The 18469-nt window shown below is 39.0% G+C and overlaps 1 protein-coding gene across 20 annotated transcripts in view; it reads right to left on the bottom strand.

The window, feature by feature from the left end:
- RGS7 (regulator of G protein signaling 7) overlaps positions 1 to 18469 on the bottom strand; it is a 548216-nt gene that overhangs the window by 271109 nt on the left and 258638 nt on the right. For 2 of the 20 annotated variants that reach the window (XM_078357257.1, XM_078357260.1), the window contains exon 1: positions 6747 to 6839. The exons of the other annotated variants lie outside the window; for them this stretch is intronic. The gene's annotated coding sequence lies outside the window, so the exon portion shown is untranslated. Of the gene's footprint in view, positions 1 to 6746; positions 6840 to 18469 lie in introns of those variants that run through there. 20 annotated transcript variants of the gene reach the window in all.

Here is an 18469-nt window from a genome sequence, read left to right as displayed (position 1 = left end):
TAATTCACCTTTCAATATCCATTATGAACACCATGTTCCTTCTTTGAATCCCTGCAATTGTGGCAAACCAAGTTTATGCATATCTTAGTGATAAAAGTAGAGATGTCTATTCTGACTTTGTCTCTTCTCTTTTTTTTTTTAGACAGAGTCTTGCTTTATTCCCCAGGCTGGAGTGCAGTGGCGCGATCTCAGCTCACTGCAACCTTCGCCTCCCAGGTTCAAGTGATTCTCATGCCTCAGCCTCTCGAGTAGCTGGGCTTACAGGCGTGCACCGTTACACCTGGCTAATATTGGTATTTTTAATAGAGATGGGGTTTTGTCATATTGGCCAGGCTGGCAAACTACTGACCTGAAGTGATCCACCCACCTCAGCCTCCCAAAGTGCTGGGGTTATAGGCATGAGCCATTACGCCCTCCTGTCTCTTAGTTTGTTCTTATTTTTAGTAGAAAGATGGAGCTTTGGCCGGGCGCGGTGGCTCAAGCCTGTAATCCCAGCACTTTGGGAGGCCGAGGCGGGTGGATCACGAGCTTAGCAGATCGGGACCATCCTGGTCAACATGGTGAAACCCCGTCTCTACTAAAAATACAAAAAATTAGCTGGGCACGGTGGTGCGTGCCTGTAATCCCAGCTACTCGGGAGGCTGAGGCAGGAGAATTGCCTGAACCCAGGAGGCGGAGGTTGCAGTGAGCCGAGATTGCACCATTGCACTCCAGCCTGGGTAACAAGAGCGAAACTCCGTCTCAAAAAAAAAAAAAAAAAAAAAAAAAAAAAAAAAAAGATGGAGCTTTTTTGAAGAAATAGAAGTATGCAACTTTAAAAGAAGACTTTCAATCAAGGGTAAAAGAATAAAAATAAGCAAATTGGTGTCAGATGCAAAGAATCCCTCGAAAATAGGTGAGGATTGAAGAAGAGAGAAGGGTACTTCAGAGGGATCTATGACTTACAACTCAGTTACCGGAAACCCAAGTTAAACTAAAGGAAGTGGGAATTTTATGTCTCAGTAGCTGTAAAGCTGGAGCCAGGTGTTCAAATGCTACTGTTAACCTTCTTCTCTCTTCTGTCCTGGCTTCACTTTCAGAAAAAATTCATTCTCAAGTTTACACCTAACAGCTTAGCAATCCAGGCAGAGAGATTCTCCTTCCCCAACATTTCTAGTGAAAGTACTGGCCACACGTCTCTGGCTGGTCACAGTCCTCCTCCTCAGCCTCACTCCAGAGGACTGGGTTTTCCTGCTCAAACCATGTGAACCGAGTCAGGTCAGGTTGTTACACAAAGAAAATCCAAGGAAATGGTGCCAGGAAAAGGGGTGAAGTCTTTTTTTTTGGACAGAGTCTCGCTCTGAAGTCAGGCTGGAGTACAGTGGCACGATCTCAGCTCACTGCAACTCCAACCTCTGCTGCCCGGGTTCAAGCAATTCTCCCGCTTCAGCCTCCAGAGTAGCTGGGAATACAGATGTCCACCACCACGCCCAGCTAATTTTTCTATTTTCAATAGAGACAGGATTTCGCCATCTTGGTCAGGTTGGTCTTGAACTCCCGACCTCATGATTCACCTGTGTCAGCCTCCCAAAGTGCAGGATTAAAGGTATGAGTCACCGTGCCCAGCTGGGAGGCTTTTAAGGCAGTAAATGCAATAGTTACAATTAATACTGGCCTTGGAGTTTTGGCTGCATCACCACTTAACAAAATACTTAATAATTATATTTGAAATAAGCCAAATTGCTTAGAACAGAGGGCTGGTTTGGAGTGTAGCTATTTTTAAATTATTTACCGAGCTTCCCACTGCATTTGCCCCCAGCAACTCTTAGCATCCACCTCTTGCTGAAAGGCCACCTGACCAGAAAGGTTAAGAGAAATATCCAGTAGCCTCTACAGAAAGAGTAGAATATTTATTTTTAGCTTTATAATATTTGATCTTCAATGTTTTCAGTATGGAATGACTTCAGTGAGATTTGTACATTTAAAGGCTGCCAAAAAAAAGAAGGGGGAAAAGTCAAATATTAAAGAAAATCTCACTCGCGTCCACAAGTGGAAGATTCTTTAAACTTTTAAAGAAAATGTTAGTTCTATTTTTAGCTCACCTTTGGGTTTTCTAAGGCTTAAGGCTCAGATAAGGAGAAACAGGTCAAGCAACAAAAAACTTGAAAACGAGAATATTTTATACTTGGGAATCATTAACCTTTTGTTAACCTTAACCCTAACCCCCTTTTTGATGAGGAGAAAGAGAGAGAAAGGAGACTCTTCTACACACAATCCAGGACTCAGTCATCTCAGAATTTTCTCTATACAGGATTAGGGGTGTCCAGTATTTCGGCTTCTCTGAGCCACATTGGAAGAAGAATTGTCTTGGCCCACCCACAAATCACACTAACACTAACCACAGCTGATAAGCTTAAAAAAAAAGTAACACAAAAAAGTTTCATAAGGTTTTAAGAAAGTTTACAAGTTTGTGTTGGGCCACATTCAAAGTCATTCTGGGCCACATGAGGCCTGTGGGCCATGGGTGGGACAAGATTGCCCTAGATGATTTTTCTAAAAGGAAATTTGTTGTGAAAGAGAGTGGTCAGTAAAACCTTTCCATAATTTCATGAAGATGTCTGGGTTCTGCAATTGTCCTACTAGGAAGAGCTACCAAGGTGGCTCGTCACCTTAAGGTGCTGCTGTCTGTGGAGTGAAAGTGACCAGGTGCTTTACATCAAGTTTACACCAAGCTTTGCTTTCCAAAGTTTTCAAACCATCAGTACAACTCCTTTTGAATGTATCTTCTATGTTGACTCTTGGAGTGATACATCCATCACCCTACACTACTCCAAATTCATTTGAAATTGGCAACTTTCAGGTTCCAACTTGCAATGGCTTAACACTCCAGGCCTCCCTAAGATGGCACTGAACACAGGGCAGCCCACCTAGAGGACCCCACAGAGGGATCATGGAACATGAGAGTCAGCTGTACCTGACACGACATATGCAACGTGGCTTATTCCATTTGATTCAGGTTTTATGTTTCTCTAATTGAGTCCCTTCTAGGATGCTATTCATTTACCACCTCCTCCTCTCTCTCTCTCTCTCTCTCTCTCTCTGCCTCTTCCTGAATGAGTCCTTCACTGGCTAACCCAGCCCTCCTCATGGCTTCCCTTCACTTTGAAATCCACAGACAGCAACGATTCTGCATTTAATGATAAACTGTCTTACATTCCTCCCTAATTAGTTCAAATTGAAAGTCTGCTCTCACATTTGGAATTTTAGTATGGCTATGATAAATACTTACGGGCGTGGTACCTCACTCAGAGCAATCTCTAAACACATGATCTAAAGCTAGATATACAGCATTCTCACATAGTGTTTGGTTTGAATCAATATCAAAGTTTAGATTCCCAGTGATATTAATAAAAGGGGTGAGAATTTGTTGCTCATATCAGTAAGAATTGGACCTAAAATCACACTAGTGATCTTTGGACTTAATTTAGTTCCTTTATATACAAACTGAATGTATAGTTTCTGTTTAAAGGAAGTGTATTTCGTCTTTGATCACCGGTGCACCCAATGGTCAACTGACTTCTATTTACATTCTGATATTTCTTTGCTTATTTGATTTTTTCATATGAGGATCAAGCCCTCTGCAATAAGCAGTGGGAAAAGTTTCACTCATCGAGGGAACTCCAGTGCCTCAAGAGCAAGACTGTAGCTTTCAAAGTGGTCGTTTTTGTTCACATGGTAAAACCTGACTGTGTCAATAATTCCCCAGATCTTCAGTTGAGAAAAGATGGTCGTGTTCTACATTAATTCCAGATGACAAGCTAGAAAAAAAAAAACTAAAAGTCCAACCTTACAACTTCCCTTTTCTGACTTGCCCTAGTCAAAACAAACCCTCTTATACCAACTATTCTTTTTCATCACTTGAGTGCTTTGTACAGGGTAAAAGTAGGACTACCTCAGAATAATAATTTTACACAGGATTTTTGTAAGAAAAGGTTTCAAGATAATACATTTAAAAATAAATAACTAGCCCAAATATTCCTCCATAACAAAACGTGACAAAAGGAAGCTAGAACAAAATTTTAATTTACACAGAAAGTAAAACTGTTTCCCTGCAAACAAGCTGGGCAGTCATGCAAATTGATAAGAGTTCACAGAAATCTGACTCCAAGAATAAAGAATGAATGAAAGACACAAAACTGGCTAACTGGATACAAATATGTTCTGTGTGATCAATAATAAGTCTTCAAATCATGGTATTTGAAGAGAAGGGATGGACATACTGCTGTGGAATTCTGGGCATGTCAAAATCTGGCCTGGATCTTTTGTTCCCCTTTCTGCTGTTCAGGGATAGAAAAGGAGGAAAAAGGAATCATGAGCCAGTATACGTGGCTCAGGGACGGGGCCTCTGGAAGGCACAAGGATTCACGCTTCTTCAGCCCTCCAGCTATCGTTCTCTGTTTTTGTCCCGTTTTCACACTGTTGTCCTTCAGCACAGCTCAGTATGCTGTTTGCCTCTCCTCCACTGACAGCTACTCTCTGCTAAATAAGCAAGCCACCTGCTCCCTGGGTAAAGTAAAAAACACTGTTGCTTGTAAAATAATTGAATCTCCAAGAAAGAAAGAAAAAAAAGCTTCTTAATCACTATCCATGTCACCCCTCCCCTGAGAGGTCTTTTACTGGGCCGATTTCTCTGTAAAGACCATTTTCCAAAGTGCAGAATGAAGCAAAAAACAGTAAAGAGCTCAGATGATGTTATGACATCACATGATGCTGAATTACAGGGTGGAAAAAACCAGAAACACATACCACTGACTTACTGGAGAAATAGATATAGATACCATGTACATATAATATTGTATATCATATATGAATGTAATTAATTATATATAATATATGTCTCCATCGCCTGTGATTCTATGCAATCAAATTGTTGTGAATGCATACATGGGCACATATAAAAATATTCTAGTATAGAAAGAATATATGATATATTTTATTTACATGGAGGGAGACCAGAGGAGCACAGACTATGGAAATATGAATATGCAATACATATAAAAACATATATTTCTGTGATATGTGCTTCTGCTCTGTGTGTATGTGTGTGTGCGTGTGTGTGTGTGTGTGTGTGTGTGTGTGTATGGCATAAACTGATACTATACAAGCACAGACCACGAAAATAGTCTATATAAAATATGTATATAGCATTTAAATATTATACATTACATAATATGTGGTCAATGGTCCTAGATATCTATACACACACAACGCACACCCACAAAAACAAACACAAATTATATGCATATATACATACACATACGTATATATATCCTATTCTGGTAGCACTTTTGCTGCTGTTTAGATTCAGGGAATACGTGCGCAGGCAATCTGTATTCTTTATTCTTCCTTGTTCCAAATATATTAGATAAACCTAGATTCAAATATCAGCGCTATTACTAACAGTAGCACTTGGGACAAGTTATTTAACTTCTCTTTACTTAGAAGATTATATATATATAAATTCATACATTCAAGGAGAATACTTACTAAATGCTGGTACAGCATAAACACTCAATAAATGCTGGTAATTTCTGACAGCAGTCATGACCAAAACACATTCACAATCATATATGCATCAGAGTCAGGGCTGCTGTTTAAAATATAATGTTCTCATTTGCAACATGAGAAATGGCACGAAAATCCAGGCCATTTACCACAGTATGTACTCTTTCCACTATTCAGACAGAGGAATACTTACATTCGAATGAGAAGATCCAATCTTCTAAAAATTAACTGTAAACCAAATAATAAAATTTAAATTGAGAGTGTTTGGGGAGCTCTGGAGGAACTTGAAACTTGGATTTAATTTCCTGGCTCTTCATCCTGAAATGCTTCTAAGCTAGTAACAGACAGCAAAGCCGAGTTGCCATCTTTCTAGTGTTCCCTGCTGAGATAAAAGCAACGTACGGCACCGGATGCCAACAGAGCAAATAATTAGACTGAGTGCTCTTTCTCCAGCCCACGAATCGGAAAGTGAATTCTGTTGTGGATGCACCTGAGTGCTGTGGACATCAGCTGTCCTGTGAGAAGTCATTAACATTTGCTGAATGTCTCCTGTGTGCCAAATACTGAGTACTACAGAGGATGCGAATTGAAATGAGAGATGACTCTTGTACCCAGGTGCTTAAAGCCGCTATTAAGAATCATATCCTATGTCCATCGAGAAAAAAATGTCAGGTAAGATAAATTCCATGAAGAACAGAGTGCTAGGAAAATGCAAGAAAAGGAATGATTAATGCAAGCTAGCTTGGGGATGGGGATTATGATGACGGCAAGGCTAAGGACAGGGACAGTTCTCCCTCCCGGATTTATCAGGAGGTAAAACTTTGGAGCCCTTCTACTGGTGTTCAAAGAAAAAGAGGCATGAGGAGAAAACCAAATGATGTCATCAGAATAGAAAGGCAGTGCAAAATAGTATATTCCGCATGCACCTTGACTGTGCTGTGAGATAATTCAGTATTTCATAAAAACGCATCCTGACTAGCAATTCAGTCATCAAGTTTTATTTATTCTTGAGGATAAGGAAGGTGTTAGTGTCATCCTCACTAAATGTCTATCTCTGGGGTTGATTTCAAACTCTCTCAAAAGAAAGCTAATGCATTAATTCAAAGAAAGCAAGCCACTCCCACTCTCACCCGATAGGCTTAAAAAAATTTTTTTTATTTTTAGCAACCTATAATCTCTAGGATTTAAAAAAAATAACTCACCAATGAACAGAATTAAACTTCTGAGGTCTGTTGCTTTAAAGAATAGCCAATATTTGTGGGAAACAGTTTCCAGAGAGAAGATGACTACAAAATGAAAATTTAGCCTGTGTGCCTCAGTTAAATCTCCCGAAACAGATCTGCAGGAACGCCTCTGACTCTGACAATTTTATTTTTTCAGTAACAGTCCAGATGGTATCCTCTGAGTATTGATATCACCATCATAGAAAAACATAGCTAAGAAAGTCAAAATGGATATAAGATAGAAATTAATATCAAAAGATGATGATCTTAAATTTAAAGGATAAGGCGTGAAAAGACCAATGAGCAAGGCTTTCGTCTTTCTAGAAGATTTCAATTTGATATGTATAGTCATTAGTTGTGAAGAATAAAACAAAAGACACATTAAAGAGTATAAGAGGTTATAAGGCACCTTGAGAATGTAGAAAATAATTATTATTTAATGAAAGTGATAGCTAAGAATTCAAAAAATACCTTTTGACTATCTGATAAGAAAACCTGTGTCAGATTCTATCTTACATCTAATGTAAGAAATTTTTTGTCCTTGCAACAGATTAACTACCTAGTAGGTAAGAAAATATCTAAATCTGGGCCTAATCCAAGCCTCTGGAGGTGGTAAGAAAGTCATTAATAATAATGGTAAAAATATAATAGGCTGGGCGCGGTGGCTCATGCCTGTAATCCCAGCACTTTGGGAGACCAATGTGGCTGGATCACGAGGTCAGGAGATCGAGACCATCCTGGCCAATAGCGTGAAATCCGTCTCTACTAAACATACAAAAAATTGTGGCACGTGCTTGTAATCCCAGCTACTCGAAAGGCTGCAGCAGGAGAATAGCTTGAACCCAGGAGGCAGAGGTTGCAGTGAGCCAAGATTGTGTACTGCACTCCAGCCTGGAGACAGAGTGAGACTCCACCTAAAAAATAATAATAATAATAATAATAATAATGGTAAAAACGATAATAATCCTTTCAGTTATTGCTCACCTTCTATGTGCTTCATAAACCAGTTAGAAATACTGAATTGTCTAGTGACAACTCCATCAAAAAATGAGGATAAAGTCCAAATATACCATTTTTTCTTGTTCATCTCTTAGGTATGCATTGTCCAGAATCACTTAACTTTTTTTGAACCATGTGTATTTCTAACACATGACTGATAACAAGTTCTACCTTTTAATTATCTATGCTAAGTAAATTACTAACATCTCTTTTATGTCTGAAAGCTGCCTTTTCCAGGAATACCTTCTTATGGAACCTTCTCAAGCTCTGCAAAGTCTGCCTTGAGATTGGATTTAAAAATAACACAAAATAATCCTAATTTAATTTATGGTCTGAGGAGCCCATATTCATGCAGTTTTGAATATGGGGAGGATTGTTTTCTGTTTCTGTCCAGTATCCTCCCACCTCACTCAAGACCTTGCATGGTCTTATTGATCAAAGAAGCACATTGGAGCAGTGACTTTAGGGACTAGCCTATCTGTGACCCTCAGGTCCCTTTAATGGGCCTTAACTGTTAGTGCTGAACCTGCCCTCCAAAAGTCACCTTTGCATTGTTTTTCATAAATGTATTATTTTCTATGTGGTTCAATTGGATCTCTCTCAATAACTTTCCGTTCCTCACATATCTCAATGTTCTCATCTTTTTTTCTTTCTTGGCTTAGATCTCCACTTTTTAGTACAGTCTGACATAATCTGCAAGTTTCAAATTCCAGATGCCTATAAAGATAATATTCAAATGCTAACTTAGATAAAATTCAACACCAGCTGGGATTCCCCAGACTTCCGGAAAGTTGTTTGTTTATGCGTGCACTATGTTTACTGCCTTTTATGTTGCTCCTTAGCCATGCCAAAATAATGCCGTCCCACACACTGCCATGGAGAGTTCTATTTGGGGTACAAATGTATTAGCGGTTTGGGAAAACACTAAAGTACATCGATTTTCCCTTTCCTCAAAGTCAAGAAACAAAGTTATGATCTTAGTGAAGTTCAATATTTCTTCATAGACTCCTGGCTCTGTGCTTATACCCTGAAAGGATCATGTGGGAGTCCCATATAGGAATAAGAATAGGAAGTTCATTCCTATGGTTCTTGGGGTAATTTCCAGAGTCCTTAAGGATAGGCAGATAGTGTTCTGCAGGTACTGTGATATTTGTCACTGAAAAATGTGCATTTTGGTCCATCATTGATGATTTACTGTTGAGTAGAGTTTACAATCTTAAGTAAAATAACCCATCGCCAAAGACTTATTTACAGCTTTTGGCCACACAGCAATAAAATGATTTGGTTGTATTGAGAAGAATCTCCCTTCACCAAGGCCATCACAGGGAGAAGGTGTGGTGTTCTAGGTAAAGGATGACGTACTAGAACCTTCCAGTAAATCAGCACAGCTGGGAGTCAGAGAGAAGTCTTCTTCGTAGACTTTGATAGACACATTTACGTATTTGGAAAGAATTTTCCCTTTATGGAATAGAGTTATTTGTATGACAAAGGATCCAGCTAAGTTTGGGAATAAGTCTATACACCTGAGTAACTTGCACAGAACTATGTCAAGGTCATTATTGTAATTCACACAATAGGTCAATGAAAGCTGTGAAGGTCTAAGGTTTCAATTTCCCAGTCTAAAATCCCCTCCAGTCCCAGTAATATTCACTCCAAATACAAAACAGCAAACTTACTTGTTCAAAAAGCGCTATACAGAAGCAGCACACAATTGACAGCTATCTAGGAAGAGAAAACAGTCCCTGGGAATTGGATACATGGCTACAAAAAAAAAGCTAAAGGTAAAATGAAAGCATTTAGGTATTTGCAATCTTGTAATGTTCCTTTGAACGTTCTGGTGAAAATAAGTCAGAGGTTGCTTTTCATCTTGGTCGTATCACATGGATCCAACCACATTTTAAAACAAACCATTTCTCTAATTAGTATGATGCTTACCAGAGTCTGGGAAGGGTAGGGGGGATGAAGTGAAGTTGGTTAATGGGCACAGAAGTACAGTTAGATAGAAGGAATACGTTCTAGTATTCAATAGTGTGTTACTGAAATTATTGTTAATAATTGTCGCATATTTCAAAATAGTTAAAAGACAAGAACTGTAATGTTTCTGACACAAAGAAAAGATAAATGTTTGAAGAGATGGATGTTGTAATTGCCCTGATTTGATCATTATACACTATATATATATATATGTATCAGTATGTAACATGTACTGCCAAAATATGTACAATTATGACATAAAATAAATTATTTCTCTGCAAATTCAATGAGAACTTTGTCATTCCCCAGTAGGATTTAGCTATTAGAAAAAGAATTATGTTAGGCTGGGTGCAGTGGCTCATGCCTACAATCCCAACACTTTGGGAGGTCAAGGTACGCAGATCACTTGAAGTCAGGAGTTGAAGACAAGCCTGAACAACATGATGAAACCCTGTCTCTACCAAAAATACAAAAATTGCCAGGTGTGGTGGTGCATGCTTGTAATCACAGCTACTTGGGAGGCTGAGGCATAAGGATTGCTTGAACCCAGGAGGAGGGAGGTTGCAGTAAGACAAGATTGTGCCACTGCACTCCAGCCTGGGTGACAGAGTGAGACTCTGTCTCAAAAATACAAAACGAAATGAAACAAAACAAGACAAAAAGAAAAAGTAGTATGTCAGAGCTCAAGTGGCTGAGATTAACATTCTTGACTATTTCTAACTACTTCAAGGTGCTATTTTACAGTAAGAAAAGAGTAACAACCAATAGGGAATGTAGAATCTTTTGTAACAAAGTTAACTGAAGTGTCTATTTGACTATGCAGCATCTCACTTTCTCCTCCTGTTCCTCAGTTTGACTGGCTATGGAGTATTATGTGCAAGTTGCTTAGTCACTCAGTTCCATCAGAGAGGATGTGTCAAGAAGATGGAAAAGAAAAAACTAGTTTTTTGCAAATGGTCATGTCTCTTGCAGAGCTAGTTAACAGTTCCTGTTTTCTGCAAGAATTACCTTTTTTCCTAATTAAAGTTTAGGAATTGCCAATACTTTTAGTATACTTTTTCTTTCTTATTTATTTACACATTATCTGTTTGTATCTTGAATTTTCTTTGGAATGTTATAAAAGAAAAAATATTAGAATCATAATTTCTGATACAATGTTTTATAAGTGTTTTCAAAAGGAATCTATTTCTGTCTAAATTTCTGTAGAACCCATCTTAGTGATTCCTATAATAAATGAAAAAAAATCTCACAATTAGTTGTATGTTTCAGGAAGGAGTCTCTTATTAGAGTCTTAGAAACATCTTAGAACTACCTAGGCAGTCTTAAAGGCTCCACAGAAAAATATTCTACCCTACTTAGTCTTATCTTCTTCCAACTGACTACAAATATAAGCAGGTTAAGTCATATAAGGTTCCTTAGAAGTTGTTCTCAAAAACAATTAAATGCAGACTACACCCTTAGTAAAATTTGCATTGGCCCAGTCCATTTTACCAAGCTTGCTCCTTCTTACCTGTATGACTGTCCATATGACAAGTTTAAGCCTATGCTAAATAATCACCCTTCCATGACACCGAGACATATTCATACAACCCTTAGAGGAATAAGGGGTAACAGGCAGGATCTATTCAAATTGTTACCTTTAAGGTCAACTTGATTTTAAAGCTCATATATTGCTCAGTTTTCATACATGGCTGAAAACAAGTCATCACAGGAACTATTTACTGCTAGAGGACCAAAATAATAAAATATGAATAATTCTTCCATGTCTAATGATATTAAATATAAAGGTTCCTATGTCTATGCAATTGAAGTCATCATGTCACTAATTAAGGGTTCCCTTGTTATCAAACTTGCTAAGAGGAATAGAACAGTGTGGAAAAAATAACAAGAATGAGCTCTAGAGAATTAGACACTTATGAACCCTAAGACTTAAGGTCGGTCACGCTCATATGACATTTGTACCATTAGACAACTCTTCTCACTGCAAATTTTGCTCTTGCCAGTTGGTGATAATCCCTTGTTAAGACAGCATCTTAAAAGCAACCAAATCAGTTGAAGAATAGAAGTCAAGTTTCAACAGAAGAGGAGAAAAGAGCCTCCATGCCTTAATTAACAACATTTTTATGATGAAGAACCTTCTTAAACTAATGAAAGATACAAGACAGAAACAGATGAAACACAGGACTGGCTGACTAGAACTCCCTATTAATTTCCGACCATCTTCTTCCCTGTTAACAGTGCTTGATGATCTGGAGTGAACACCTGCCTTTTTGGCTCCTGCCAATTAGTTCAGGAAGTTCCATCTTCAAACACATTCAATGACCCGATTTAATAGGGGCCTTTTTATTTGATTGCTGCCAACAGGCAGTCCTACACACTTTTATAATCACAGTGGGCTGCTTTACAAGCAGGTCAAATTCAAGTTTAATGAAAACCTACACCATTACAAGGAATTGAGAAGGGAATTCTGGTTTCTTTTCTGCTGTGGCTTACACTGGAAGCATAGTAACTTTCCAATGAATCCATGCAGGAGAACAGAACTCATCCAACAGAGAAAGCCTCATTTTTCTCCATGCTACAATAGTTGAATTAATGATTATCCAAACCATGAGGACATTTTGTAGCATCCTGCTGGCAAGTCTGTTTCATTTTTAGCTAGGTTAATATGGATAGGTTGCGGGCAGTGGTGTTGGGTATTTCCAGAGCTTTTATCTGAGGTTTAACCAAACATTGGTTTTAAGCTTGTACATCATGAACACAGGGACAGTTTCTCCCTCATATTTTTTTTTTTTTTTTTTTTTTTTTTGAGATAGAGTCCCTCTGTCACCCCGCCTGAAGTGCAGTAGGGCAATCTTGGCTCACTGCAACCTCTGCCTCCCAGGTTCAAGCAATTCTCCTGCCTCAATCTTCTGAGTAGCTGAGATTATAGGCACGCACCACTCTACCCAGCTAATTTTTTATACTTTTTAGTAGAGATGGGGTTTCACCATGTTGGCCAGGTTGGTCTTGAACTCCTCACCTCAGGTGATGCACCCGCCTCAGCCTCCCAAACTGCTGGGATTACAGGCGTGAGCCACCACACCCGGCCTCCCTCACACTTTTTAATGCACCAGTCATGGTCCACTTCGAATGAGGCAGGCTGATGGAAGGTTTGGACTTCATGTGCTCACTGGTTCTCTTCGTTAAGACTCAAAAGCACTGGAGTCCTATTCACTGAGTGCCAGGTCTCAAGACACAGCACAACGGGATTCCTGATTACTTACAAGAGGTCTTCACAGTTCCCCAGAATTTCTTCCCTTGAGCCTGCTTCCCTTGCTGCTCCAAGAGAACTAAGCCAAAAGAGCCTGCTAGCCAGGAGCTAACAGCAAGCACACAGAAACTGTGGGCTCTGTGCTCCCCTCGGTGTTTCTGTTTCACAGAGGCCCATCATCTCTAGCGACTTGATTTTCTCGTTCCGTACAAAACTCCACAAGGAATCTCCTGTATTCATTCGTTTCAAATATGTGTGTGAATAAACCCCCATAAGTTTCAGACCTTCATATCCAACAGTTTCCAGGACCCCTCATTTGGTTGTTCTATGTATGCTGCCTGAAACTGAATATATCAAAAACTTATCAGGCCTTCATCATTCCCCCAGGAAGAAATAGAGGAAGAGAGAATCTCTTGTGTTTCCCAATGTGAAAGGGATAGTGGTGATTCATTGTCAAAGTCATGCATATAGGTGTCATTGTTGGTAGTGCCTTCTCTTTTTACTCACCTGCCCTCTGACCTCCCTGCACCACCACCTCTAATCCTCCCACTGAATTAGTACTGAAGTGCTTCCTAAGTCCTGAATGTCTCCCAGGCATCCTCTTTTTTCTTAAATCTCACTGACCTGCCTTGGCTCAAGCCTTCATCGTCTCTGCTCTGGACTACAGTCACAGCCCCCAGCCTTGTCACCCTTCTCTACAACCTCATGTTTATGCTTGACATATTTTTCCCCCAGAGGGATCTGTTTGAGATCAAAGAATGCCATTTCTCTGCTCAAAATTTGTCAATGGCTCTTTCTTTATTCTTTTTGGGTGAAATTTGAACTCCTCCAGATCCTGACTATCGTCTTCTGCCTTCCTCTCTGGAGTCATGTCTCTGCACCCTCCAAACACCTCAGCCTGCGCAAAGGTCACTCTTCACTGTCTGGAGCTCCCGAAGCTCACCAGACCCTTCCACACCTTCGAGCTCTTGCAAAAGTGCTCTTCTTTTATCTGGCTAAGTCTGACTCATGCTTTATAAGGGAGCTCTGATGTCACCAACAGCAAGAAAAGCCTCTGGCCTCAGGAGCCTGAGTGAGATTCCACACATTCCTGCAGCCCTCTGGGTTTACCTCTATCGTAGAAATTATCATCTCACTTTATTGATTTGCCTCTCTCCTCCCTAGACTGTGATCCTCTCGAGGACAGACAGCATGCCTTCATTCTCTGTATCACTAGGCCTGACAAAATGCTCACACACAGTAGGCTCCTGAGACATGTTTAATTTATTTGTAACAAATCGAATTCTACAGATCCTGAGGTACAGCTGACTTCAGATACCCACTTCAGAGAAACCAAGGGAGTAATGCCTAGGTTCCTACTCCTGTGATTTATACTGTGAATAAAATAATTTCAGAGAAGTTCCTTTATTCACCTGAACAATATTTAAAGGGCAAAAAAATTAACAAAAGGTCATTTTAAAAATTCAAATAACTTGCATTTGTTGATAAAGCCATGCAATCACAAAAGTGACGATATGAATGCAAATATTCCTTCTAAAAAGCATAATTATGATTCACCCATCTAACAAATATTCGATGAACACCTCCAATGTCAGATGTTCCTTATGGTGCTGGGGTTCGCAGAGTGGGCACATGGAAGCTTCCTGTAGTTTACACATCATCTGGAAGGCGATTGATCAAATACTACTTAGTGTTCATGAGTTTATCGTCATAAAAATGGAGGAAAATACTCTGAAAGAAAGGAGTGTGGTTTTGTCAAACCATATGAGGCTGGGTGCGGCGGCTCACACCTACAATCCCAGCACTTTGGGAGGCTGAGGCGGGCAGATCACTTGAAGTCAGGAGTTCAAGATCAGCCCGGACAATGTGGCAAAACCTCATCTGTACTAAAAATACAAAAATTAGCTGGGTGTGGTGGTGCACGCCTGTAATCCCAGCTACTCAGGAGGCTGAGGCAGGAGAAACACTTGAACCTGGGAGGCAGAAGTTGCAGTGAGCTGAGATCACACGACTGTACTCGAGCCTGGGCTACGAAGCGAGACTCCATCTCAAAAAAAAAAAAAAAAAAAAAAATATATATATATATATATATATATATATATATATATATACACACACACACACACACACACACACGCTAAAATAATATATACATATATGGAAGGAAACTGGCTTAGACCTAAGGTGAGTGGGTCTTGACTTGGCATGGGGAAAAGGAAGGCAAGCTGTTAAGACAGAGGAAAAAGCAGAGCAGTGAAAAGTCTCCACGAGCAGAGTGGGCGTGGAAAAGTAACCTCTATAGCTAGAATCAAGAGAGCAAGGGAGAAAGTGATACCAGATGAGGTCGAGAGGCAGGGAGGGACTGAACCATGATGCTGCTTAAGGATGAAGGGGATCAGAACATGCCACCAAAAAAGCATACCATTTTGGCATATTGATTATTCTGAAGTAAAGGCAATTGAGAAACAGAAAATGCATGAAGGACTTCCACCTTTCCCTTTTCTGCCTAAAAGCAGGACATAGGTAAATAAATATATATGTATGTATGTACCCTTGCCAAACCCCAAAAACAAGAGACTAAAATGCAACCCAGTCAGAGCCCAGAAATCATATTTTAACCATGAACGTCCCAACAGCTACCCCTTGATTGATGTAATTTTCCTAAAAATCTTAAGGTCCTCCTCCTAAATTAATCCTCTGTTTTGAATAATAAATATAATAACTAAACTTCCACCCTAATGCTAAAATAATATCTTGAGCATATTCCTCTGAAAATGTTCTGTGTTTCTCTGGCTAATCTGTCTTTTGTTGTCTTAATTAGTAAGAACCACACACAGACCATAAGCGAGAACAGGAAAAGTTTTTTTCTTCTATAGGAATCTTGTTTGGAATTTTGGTCTTAATCCTAAAATAGAAGATGAATTTTAATTGGACATATTTGCAGTTTGGAAATAGTAATGTGGCTGTCCTCTGGAGTAAGACAGGATGAGGTGTGGAGTGAATGTGGAGACTAGCTGGGAACTGAAGAGACAGTTCAGGTGAGTGGAGATCCTACTTTGCAGTAGAGAAATACAAGGGTAGATGGTCCAAGCTAAGCTGACAGCACTTGTGGATGGAGCAGATATGAGAAGAGGAGGATGAGAAGAGTCAAGGTGACTCTGGCCTTTCTGGCGTGCAATTTTTACTGAGGCAGAAAACAAGGAAGGGGCTGAGGATAGGACAATGAATCTTATTTTGGACATGTTCAGTTTGAGACTTCTTTGAGATATCCAAGTTGAAATACTGTATACGAAGTTGAATTTACTGGAGTTCAGAGAAAAGGTCTAAGTAGAAACATACATTTGGAAACATTTAATTAAGGCCACCATGGCACTGCCTTGAGAAAAAAATACAGTGAGATTTCCATTGATGTGTTGCTCCTCCAACTGCCTTATAAATAGTCTAGTTTGTTACTCTCTTATCCCATTAATCATTCTTCCACTCTTTCTCCTTTGCTGGGTTCTCGGAATTATAGAATTTATGCAGAAAGCAAACTTGGAGATTATCACATATAATCTCGAAATTTTACAGGTAAAATAACCATAGTGGGTTACTCAAGGTCATGTTGCTCCTTAGAGGTAAAATGGAGACAGAAGCTCAGATGTGTTTGATGAGTACTCCATAGGGTTACATCTGCAACAGAAGCATGTTTGGAGATGAATGTAAGAGTCCCTGGCACCCAGAATCCTACCAATTCTGACGTGTGTGTTTGTCATGATGCAGCAACACAGTACGTCATGTGAAGGACCACACACATGGAGTTACCCAAGGGATGGTCAGAAAGAGAATGGGATTTTGCCTCAGACCCACCATGGTTTATATATCAGTAAACTGTTCAAAATGGGGCCAAAAGCTTGAACTCTCTGACCCTCTGTTTCCTTCTCTAGGAGATGGAGAAAAACAATAATTACCTTGAAGTGTTGAAAGCAATAAAACTAATGCATTTAAAGCCATTAACCACACAGTAGGTTTCCAACTTACTAATATTTTCCTCCAAAGTAAATAAAAATAATAGATGTCATCAAAATAGTAACATTGGCCAGGCGCAATAGCTTGCATCTGTAATCTTGACACTTTGGGAGGAAGAGACAGGAGGATCTCTTGAGAGCAGGAGTTTGAGACTAGCCTGAGCAATGTAGTGAGACCCTATCACTACAAAAAATTTAAAAATTAGCTGTATGTGGTGCCACATGCCTGTAGTCCCAGCTACTCTAGAGGTTGAGCAAGAAGATGGCTTGAGCCCAGGAATTTGAGGCTGGAGTGAACCATGACTGTGTGCTCCGGCTTGAATGACAGAATGAGACTCTGCCTCAAACCAACCAACCAAAAACCCAACTTTATTACTAAAAGAATCTCAAGGGCTCGTTCAAACTATTTAGAAACATTAAAATATTGTTTAAAATATTAAAAAAGCAATTATTCTGGTCATCAGGGTTTAAAGCCTATTTATTTTATAATGTACCTAAAATTTATAAAGCACCCATGATTATGAATCAACACATCTATATCCAAGTAGTATTTGATATTATTGTAATGTAACATATTTTTTAGAATAGAGCACACAAAAAACCATGCACTATTTCAACGTCTTGTTAAGCAACACTATTTGAACGTGTGGTATCAGTTTTAATTCATTAAAATATGCCTGTAGCCAAGGTAAATGATATAGTTTAAAATAGTATCGCAAATGGAGCGACTATTTACAAATGTAAAATTAATCATTTCTTCTTTTATTCACAATTTTTTATGCTTCATCTGGATTTGTATCTCTATTCTTCTAAAATTTAGAGTGTTAAGTACAAAGGACTTTTAGCTGGAATGAGTGTCATAGTTTGCTTTACCAAAGATGTTCAGATGAGAGAACACGTAAACATTGTAAGTTACAGGATGTGAATCCCAGAGAAATCTGCAAATATATTTTTAGCTATATAGTTACTTTTTTCAATTTGAAGACATAATGGTATAAACACTGAGCACTTTTATGAAACTCTCAGAAGATAATATTTGAACTTCATCTTTTATTTTACATTGTGATAGAGCACTTGTTCAAAGCCAAGATGTATGAATGGGGAGGATTCTGGGCAAAACCATTCTTTAATACAAAGTAGACACTTCTCAGATGCCTTCTTCAGGATTTATTCCTTACCTGCCTTCAAAACATGACTTGAAGTAATTTACCATATAGCCCCCTCCCGCAATGAAATTAAAAGAACAACAATAAAAGATAAAAAAAAAACAATTAGAAGACAAAGAAAGTAAATATGTCAGTGATGAATCACACGAGAAAAAGGAAGAATGAAACATTAAATTTAGCAATGAACTTCTTGGCAACTACATAAAAAAGGAAAAGAAAAATACAGCTTATATATTACTGTTTTTAAAAAGGAAGAAGTCAAGTTTATCTTCAAAGACACAATTTTCTTAATGGTTTATTATAAAA

This window comes from Callithrix jacchus, chromosome 19, assembly GCF_049354715.1.
Source record: "Callithrix jacchus isolate 240 chromosome 19, calJac240_pri, whole genome shotgun sequence".
In the NCBI taxonomy this organism is placed as follows: domain Eukaryota; kingdom Metazoa; phylum Chordata; class Mammalia; order Primates; family Cebidae; genus Callithrix; species Callithrix jacchus.
The sequence above is the reverse complement of the archived record's forward strand: the minus strand, read 5'-3'. Positions and strand labels throughout refer to the sequence as shown.